General features: G+C 30.8%; 1 long non-coding RNA gene across 2 annotated transcripts; it reads left to right on the plus strand.

The window, feature by feature from the left end:
• The first annotated feature begins 97 nt into the window (after window positions 1-97).
• Window positions 98-3,695, plus strand: LOC112091656. 2 transcript variants are annotated; one of them, XR_002902246.1, is made up of 4 exons: window positions 98-209; window positions 2,916-2,955; window positions 3,142-3,295; window positions 3,391-3,695. It is a non-coding gene; the product is annotated as an uncharacterized LOC112091656 (long non-coding RNA). The 2 variants fall into 2 exon arrangements; XR_002902247.1 differs by lacking the exon at window positions 2,916-2,955 and having other exon boundaries at window positions 3,145-3,295.
• Window positions 3,696-9,679: the final 5,984 nt, after the last annotated feature.

Consider the following 9,679-nt stretch of genomic DNA (forward strand, 5'->3'; position numbering starts at 1 on the left):
TCTGTTCGAAATTATACTTTCCTGAAGGCCTAGATCTAATTGGGATAATTATATATAGTAATTTGAAAAATTGTTATTTCTTGCAGGAATATCAAGAACCAAAAGATAAATTCCTCCAGCTCAATATTCCTTGAAAGTTCACTCATACTCCTTGTTGTCAGAAGCTGAAGAATATGAAAGTGGTGCCTTCGAATCCAACAGCTTCAAAGGTGAGATTTTCTAATTCCTTCTTGTGTGTGTGTGTGTGTGTTTTTTTTTCTTTTTTTTTTGGTACTAGAAATCAAGCACAATGCATTTAGCTATTTTGGGTTACCGTGTTTCTTAATTCTACTCCATGAACAAATTTGAAACTTTATTGAAAGAGAGTAGGATAATTCTGATTGATTTCCATTTGAATTAGATGTCAACGTTATGTATGTGTTTTGGGTTCAATTAAGGTTTGCTGTAAGTGTTTGCTAAATTGTTTCAGTGAGTGTTCATTTGTTATTTGTTAGCTTTCATTTGTTTTGAAACAAAATAAAGAAAGAAAAAGGTTAAAAAGAAAAGAAATGTCTAACGTGATTTTCCTCATAGCAGAAAATTTAGTTCATGTAGTTAAGTGGAGGTACTGATTTTTAGTCATCTCAGTGTACATGTCTAATGTGATTTAGATTGAGGAGGATACCATTTTTTCCCCCTTTTTGTAGGCAGGCAGATACAATTTGTAATACAGAACATCTGTTTCCATTTTGATTTGATGTGTTTGTATCTTTCTGTAGTGGGAAGTTCAGAGATTCCATGTATAAATTTTTTTCATAAAGCTAGCTAACATGAGTTAAAAGACAAATGACAACCGAAAATGTTGGATTTGGATTTGACCTTTATGAATATTTGAATAGGGCTTTGGTTTTTCAAAGCAGTTATTATGGTTGTTATAATCTACATTGCTTAACTCCGTTGCTCCAACTCCATAATACTAATTGTATGCATTTAGAATGTGTACAAGTGCGATCAATATTTCTCTACATGTCACCTACAATAAAAGCACGACAAAGAGGAAAAATTTTATATGATCTTTCTTTTACTTTTGTAAGCCTGGCTTTTTGTCTTTCATAACTGTTGAGATATAATCCCAGTACACAAAATAGATCAGACCAGCTGAATTGAATCCTTTTGCAAAACCAATAGCATTCAAAACAAATTACATTAACGAAGTTAAGAAATTCAAGCATACTTAAGCTGCTTCTTTGTAGTGGCCTCCACAACCGAATCGCCAATACAATTTAAATCAGTTAAAAAACAGAAAGACATGTTTAAATTTCATTACCTTAGTAACAACTACTATAGGAATCGACCCAGCAAGATCACAAATCCGAGTTAGTGGACCCTTTTTGGTGATCATTTTGGTGTCATTGACGACGCCATCTCAGCCATGGCTCTAGTTGGGAAGGATTCTGGTTTCACAGAGAAGGAAATGAATGATACTTTCTCTAATCAAAAACTTCGTTGCATAACGTTACATAGTAACCCATTTCTTTTTTTTTTCTTTTCTTTTATTAATAAACTGCATTCTTCATGTTTTCGTGTACCGGTGTTCTATTATTATGGTCATAGATTAACAAACGTGAGAAGATTTTTCTTTCCAATTTTCGTGCTGTAGCAGCAAAATTCAATTTTATCTCCCAATTTCTCTTACGCGCACTGCACATCCACAGTCTCAGTTGTTTTCATTCGGCCATTTGGTAAGTCCATTCCCAAATTCTCATCTCTATGTTCCAATTTTTTGCTCTGTCCTTAGGATTTATCCTTTCCACTATTTAGTAAAGAAAACATTGCTTGGTTCTCTACAAATCCAATCTGGTTGATGCATTGGGATTTTTTTCTTTCTTCGGAAACTTGTTTTCTAATTTGAATTTATCAATTGTGTCTTCCTTTTTAAATTGAACTTTTCGTGCGTTTTTCAATTTTGATTGAAATTAGCTGGTAGAGTTGATGTCCTATTAATCGAGAATATAAGTTTTTCCACGCAAAAAACTGTGAACTACTTGTCTCGTTCTTGCGGTTTTGATTTATTGTTCTTTGGATATTATTATCTTTATCTGCACAACGTGGATTCCTTCCTCATTTACTTGTAAACTTGGTGTCAAGATTATTTGAAGTGATATGGTATGTGCTGTCACTTGTATTAAAAGTTAAACATAAGTTAGTCTTTTTGGTGATATGTATTATGAAATTAAAACTGAACGTGTCAGAAGGAATTAAACTTGGAACGAACAATAATTTGACTTTTGGACACTTAAGTGACCCACAAAGAAATAATTATTTGTTTTCTTCCCTATTGATTATTGAAACAAGTTTTTTTGTTAGTATGTTGTTAAAACTTCGTCTTAAATGTAATTTAAATAAATTGCTTGATGTAGGTTCTGACAGTATCTTAATTTCAGAAGAGTGGTAGTTGGAATCTGTCTTCCGAGTGATGTTTTTTTCATTGCACTTGGTTACTCATACCCCTTTGGCACCTTTTAATGGGATGTTATTCCACTCATTTTTCTGAAAAAAAATAAATTAAAATAAAATAAAGAAGAAGGAAAAGGATTCTCCTTCCTTATAGCTTATGTCTTTTAGCATCTGTTCCATTACTACAGATTACAAACTTAAAGTTTTATTTTTTTTTCTATTATTTTCCTTCTAATAGTAAACGTTCTTAAATTCAATATAGCATTTAGATATTAATATACTGTTATTGTCTTTCTTGTATCCCCGTTAATCCATTTTGAAGGAATTTAGATGTTCCAATTTTTGAAATGTTGCATAAAACTTAATTTTATGCGTTTGTTATATTAGACTTAAAGTTTGTGTTGTCTTTTTATGGAATGATCACATTTTTTTTGTTTTTTGTTTTTCTTTTTTTTTTTTTTTCAAATTCTTATTACAAGACCAGGTGTCCACCCATGCATTCCTTAAATTTTCAGTAAGGTACGCTAGATGTAGAAACAATTTCTTCATTAGCTTCGTATTTATCATTGTTTGTACTTAGTCTTTAGCTATTCTATTCCAGATGTTGGTGTTAGATATTATTATCCAAGGCTTAAATTTATGACCAATTACTTTATAATTTGCCTCTAAGTACGCATTTCTAATTATTTTCTTTATTTCGAACAGCAGATTACCAAAAAGGAATCCTGGACAAAAATATTTAGCATTGGATACCTCCTTAGTTTAAAAAATGTTGTGCGCAAGGGCTGCTAATGGTAAAGATAACCGACCATTTCATTGAAGGATGCAACATAAATTGTTTATAGAAGCTTGCCTCAAGGTCATTCTTTAACAGTTCTTATAGCGTTCATTGAGTGGAACATTTTGAGTATTTTTATTTATTCTCTTCTTTTTTTTTTTTTTTTGGGTTTGTAGATCAAGTGGGTGGATTCAATTTTGGATATCAAAGAGGATTAAGGGAATGCGTATATCCATTTTCCATTATATAGTAAAGCATTAATAATCTACTAATCCCTCCAATTCATATGAAAGCATGTTCAACTTAAGAAAATGCGCTAAACTGTAAAAGTTTGAGAGCTCATGCATGTGGAAATGTAGTCACACTCTTAGACCAAGTAGACTTTGAAGTAGATGTGGATTTTGCCTGTGCAGGAATGATGTCCAAGGGGTGCGATGTTCAGAAATTCCAGGGACGGTAATTTTATTGCTCTTATTAGGTGCATAGAGTTGCTGAGAATTCTCTTATTGTTCTTATTCTTTTCATTCCTTTTTTTCATTTAATTTTTTTTCTAACTTTTATCCGGTTCAAGAAAAGATTTAGTTCTCTCCCATTGGCCTCTCATTCCTTTAGTGTTAGTAATTTGCAGTTTGTACGTCGTTGTAGGGAAGAAGTCTAATGGATTGTCTACTTGTGTGAATAAATTCAAGCGTTTTTGTCACATTCGGTTTGCATTATTAAAAAATCAAATAAAATAAAAACGGCGTCAAAAAATTATGAAATTTTACAGACACGATTCTTACATTTTTCTGGACATGCCTGCAAAAAATGGTCTCAAAAAATGACAAAAAAAATACTGTCAAAAAGCCTCCAGCATGTGTAGTAGGGCACTAGAGGCTGGGGTGGGTTAACAATTTACATTTTTATTTATGTTTTACATTCTAAAATTAATATACGATTTTTAAGAATTAATACAATAAACGGAACCATTGTTTGATGAATATTTTATTTTTTATGATTTTCATTATTTTTGGTTTTTGAAAAATAAAATAAAATAAAAATGACATTAAAAAATTATGAAATTTTGCAGAAACGATCTTTATATTTTTTTGGGCATGCCTGCAAAAAATGGCTTCAAAAAATGACAAATGTAAAACGCTGTCAAAAAATCCTTGGCCCGCGTAGTGGGGTGCCCAAGGGCCGGGATGGGTCAATTTTACATTTCTATTTATGTTTTGCATACTAAATTTAATATACAATTTTTAGGAATTAATGTAACAAGCGGCAACATTTTTGGACGAGTATTCTATTTTTCATGATTTTCTTCATATTTTGTCTTTGAAAAATAAAACAAAATAAAAATGACGTCAAAAAATTATTAAATTTTGCGGATACGATCCTTACATTTTTCTGGGCGTGCCTGGAAAAAATGACAAAAAAAGTAAAACGCTGTCAAAAAGCTCCCGGCCTGCGTAGTGAGGTGCCTAAGGGCCGGGATGGGTCAAAAATTTACATTTTTACTTATGTTTTGCATTCTAAAATTAATATACAATTCTTAGGAATTAATGTAACAAGCGACACCATTGTTTCATGAATATTCTATTTTGCATGATTTTCTTTATTTTTAGTCTTTGAAAAATAAAATAAAATAAAAATGACGTCTAAAAATTATGAAATTTTTCCGACACGATCCTTAATTTTTTCTAGGCATGTCTGAAGAAAATGACCTTAAAAATTGACAAAAAAATAATAATAAAACGCTGTCAAAATGCCCCCGGCCGCGTAGTGAGGCGCTCAGGGGCCGGGATGGGTCAAAATTTTATATTTTTATTTATGTTTTGTATTCTAAAATTAATATACAATTTTTAAGAATTAATGTAAGAAGCAGCATCATCTTTTGATGAATAGTCTATTTTTTATGATTTTCTTTATTTTCAGACTTTGAAAAATAAAATAAAATAAAAACGATGTCAAAAAAATATGAAATTTTGCAGACACGATCCTTACATTTTTCTGGACATGCATGCAAAAAATGGTCTCGAAAAATGACAAAAAAAACGCTGTCAAAAGGCCTTCGACCCGCGTAGTGGGACGCGAGGGGCCGGGATGGGTCAAAGATTTACATTTTTATTTATGTTTTACATTCTACAATTAATATACAATTCTTAGGAATTAATGCAACAAACGGCACCATTGTTTGATAAATATTTTATTTTTTTATAATTTTCTTTATTTTTGGTTTTTAAAAAATAAAATAAAATAAAAACGACGTCAAAAAATTATGAAATTTTACAGAAACGATCATTATATTTTTTTGGGCATGCCTGCAAAAAATGGCCTAAAAAAGACAGAAATGTAAAACGCTATCAAAAAGCCCTCGGCCCGCGTAGTGGGGCGCCCAAGGGCCGAAATGGGTAAAAAATTTACATTTCTATTTATGTTTTGCACACTAAATTTAATATACAATTTTTAGGAATTAATGCAACAAACGACAACATTTTTTTATGAGTATTCTATTTTTCATGATTTTCTGCATTTTTTGTATTTGAAAAATAAAACAAAATAAAAATGACGTTAAAAAATTATTAAATTTTACAGATACGATCCTTACATTTTTCTGGGCGTGTCCGGAAGAAATGGCCTAAAAAATGACGAAAAAAGTAAAACACTGTCAAAAAGCCCCCAGCCCGCGTAGTGCGGCACCCAGGGGCCGGGATGGGTAAAAAATTTACATTTTTATTTATGTTTTGCATTCTCAAATTAATATCTAATTTTTAGGATTAATGTAACAAGCGGCACCATTGTTTGATGAATATTCTATTTTTTATGATTTTCTTTATTTTTGGTTTTTGAAAAATGAAATAAAATAAAAACGACATCTAAAAATTATGAAATATTTTCGACATGATCCTTACATTTTTCTAGGCATGTTTGCAAAAAATGACCTCAAAAAATGACAAAAAAAGCATAACGCTGTCAAAATGCCCCAGGCACGCGTACTTGGGCGCCCAGGGGTCGGGATGGGTCAAAAATTTACATTTTTATTTATGTTTTGCATTCTAAAATTAATATATGATTTTTCAGAATTAATGCAACCAGCGGCACCATTTTTTGATGAATATTCTATTTTTTACGATTTTCTTTATTTTTTGGTTTTTAAAAAATAAAATAAAATAAAAATGATGTCAAAAAATTATGACATTTTGTAGACATGATCCTTACATTTTACTGGGCATTCCTAAAAAAAAAAAAGTGGACTCAAAAAATGACAAAAAAGTAAAACACTGTCAAAAAGCCCCCGACCCACGTAGTGGGGCGCCTAGGGGCCGAGATTGGTAAAAAATTTATATTTTTATTTATGTTTTACATTCTAAAATTAATATATGATTTTAGAAATTAATGCAACCAATGACACCATTTTTTAGGGAATATTCTATTTTTTATGATTTTTTTATTTTTGGTTTTTGAAAAATAAAACAAAATAAAAACGATGTCAAAAAATTATGAAATTTTGTAGACATGATCCTTACATACGATTATTTGCAAAAAAAGGACTCAAAGGAAAGCACAAAGAGTAAAACACTATCAAAAAACCCCCGCCCCGCGTAGTGGGGCGCCCACAGGGCGGGATGTGTAAAAAATTTACAGTTTTATTTATGTTTTGCATTCTAAAATGATTATACGATTTTTGTGAATTAATCCAATAAGCTGGACCATTATTTGATGAATATTATATTTTTTATGATTTTTTTTATTTTTCATCGTTGAAAAAAACATAAAATAATACGATGTCAAAGAGTTTTGAAATTTTGCATACACGATCTTTAGATTTTTCTGGGTATGCCTGCGAAAAATGGCTTCAAAAAATCACAAAAAACCTGTTAAAAAGCCCCCGGCCCGCGTACTGGGGCGCCAGGGGCCGAGATGGGTCAAAAATTTACATTTTTATTTATGTTCTCCATTCTAAAATTAACAAACGATTTTGGAAAGTAATGCAACAAACGGTGTCATTTTTTTATGAATATTCTATTTTTATGATATTATTTATTTTTCATATTTTTGGGAATTAATGCGACAAGTGGTGCCATTTTTTGATGACTATTGTATTTTTTATGATTTTTCTTTATTTTTTATCTTTAAAAAATAAAATAAAATGAAAATGACATCAAAAAATTATGAAATTTTGCAGACACGATCCTCACATTTTTCCGGGCATGTCTGCAAAAAAAATGGCCTCAAAAAAATGAACTTTTATAGAAACGATCGTTACATTTTTCTGGGCATGCCTGCAAAAAAATGAAAAAAAAGTAAAACTCTGTCAAAAAGCCCCCTCCCCGTGTAGTGGGCCGCCCAGGGGCTGGGATTAGTAAAAAATTTACAATTTTACTTATGTTTTGCATTCTCAAATTAATATACGATTTTTAGGAATTAATGAACTAAGCGGCACCATTATTTGATGAATATTCTATTTTTTATGATTTTCGTATTTTTCGTCTTTAAAAAATAAAATAAAATAATACGACGACAAAAAATTATGAAATTTTGCAGACACAATCCTTACATTTTTCTGGGTATGCTTGTAAAAAATGGCATCATAAAATTACAAAAAAAGTAAAACGCTGTCAAAAGCCCCCGCCCCGCGTAGAGGGGCGCCCAGAGGTCGGGATTGGTAAAAGATTTACAGTTTTATTTATGTTTTAAATTCTAAAATTAATATATGATTTTTTGGGATTAATGCAATAAGCGGCACTATTATTTGATGAATATTCTATTTTTTAAAAATTTTCTTTATTTTTCATCTTTGAAAAATAAAATAAAATAATACGATGTCAAAAGATTACTAAATTTTACAGAAATGGTCCTTGCATTTTTTGGTTATGCTTGTGAAAAATGGCTTCAAAAAATGACAAAAAAGAAGAAAAACGATGTCAAAAAGCGCCCGGCCCGCGTGTTGGCGCCAGGGACCAACATGGGTCAAAATTTTACATTTTTATTTATGCTTTCCATTCTAAAGTTAATATACGATTTTTAGGAATTAATGCAACAAACGGCACTATTTTTTATGAATATTCTATTTTTTATGATTTTCTTTATTTTTCGTATTTGAAAAATCAAATAAAATAAAAATGACGTCAAAAAATTACTAAATTTGGAGACACGATCCTTAAATATTGTTGGGCATGCCTGCAAAAAAAATGGCATCAAAAAATGACAAAAAAAAATAAAACTCTGTCAAAAAGCCCCCGTACCGCGTAGTGGGGCGCCTAGCGGCCGGGGTAGGTCTAAAATTTATAGTTTTATTTATGTTTTGCATTCTAAAATTAAGATACGATGTTTAGGAGTTAATGCAACAAGCGGCACCATTTTTCGATGAATATTCTATTTTTGTATGATTTTCTTTATTTTTGGTTTCTGAAAAATAAACTAAAATAAAATCGGCATCAAAGAAACATGAAATTTTACAATCACGATCCTCACATTTTTTTGGGCTTCCCTACAAAAAATAGCCTCAAAAAATGACAAAAAAGAACAATGTCAAAAAGCCATCGGCCCGAGTAGTGAGGCGCCCAAGGATTGGGATGGGCAAAAAATTTAAATTTTTATTTATGTTTTACATTCTAAAATTAATATACAATTTTTAGGAATTAATGCAACCCGTGGCTCTATTTTTTTATGAATATTCTATTTTTTATGATTTTTTATATTTTTTATCCTAGAAAAATAAAATAAAATAACAACGACGTCAAAAAATTATGAAATCTTGTAGATATGATCCTTACATTTTTCTGGACATGCCTGCAAAAAAGGCATAAAAATGACAAAAAAAAGTAAAATGTTGTCAAAAAGCCACCGTCTCGCGTCGTAGGGCGCCTAGGCGGCGGGATGGGTCAAAAATGTTTATTTTTATTTGTGTTTTGTATTCTAAACTTAATGTACCATTTTTAGGAATTAATGCAACAAGCAAAACCATTTTTTGATGACTATTCTATTTTTTACGATTTTCTTTATTTTTCATCTTTGGAAAATAAAATAAAATAAAATCGACGTCAAAAAATTATGAAAAAAAAAAAGGAAAATGCTGTCAAAAAGCCCCCGCCCGTTGTAGTGGAGCAACCAGGGGCCGGAATGGGTAAAAAATTTATATTTTTATTTACATTTTGCATTCTAAAATTAATATACAATTTTTAGTAATTAATGCAACAAATGACACCATTGTTTGTTGAATCTTTATTTTTTTATGATTTTCTTTATTTTTTATCTTTTAGAAATAAAATAAAATAAAAATGACGTCAAAAAATTATGAGATTTTGCAGACACGATCCTTACATTTTTCTGGGAGTGCCTGCAAAAAATGACCTCAAAAAATGACAACAGAAAGAAAAACGCAGTCACAAAGGCCCCAGCCCACATAATGGGGCACTCAGGGGCCGGGATGGGTAACAAATTTACATTTTCATTTATGCTTTGCATTCTAAAATTAATATA

The sequence above is a fragment of the Morus notabilis genome, unplaced genomic scaffold (genome assembly GCF_000414095.1).
Source record: "Morus notabilis unplaced genomic scaffold, ASM41409v2 Scaffold451, whole genome shotgun sequence".
NCBI lineage: Eukaryota > Viridiplantae > Streptophyta > Magnoliopsida > Rosales > Moraceae > Morus > Morus notabilis.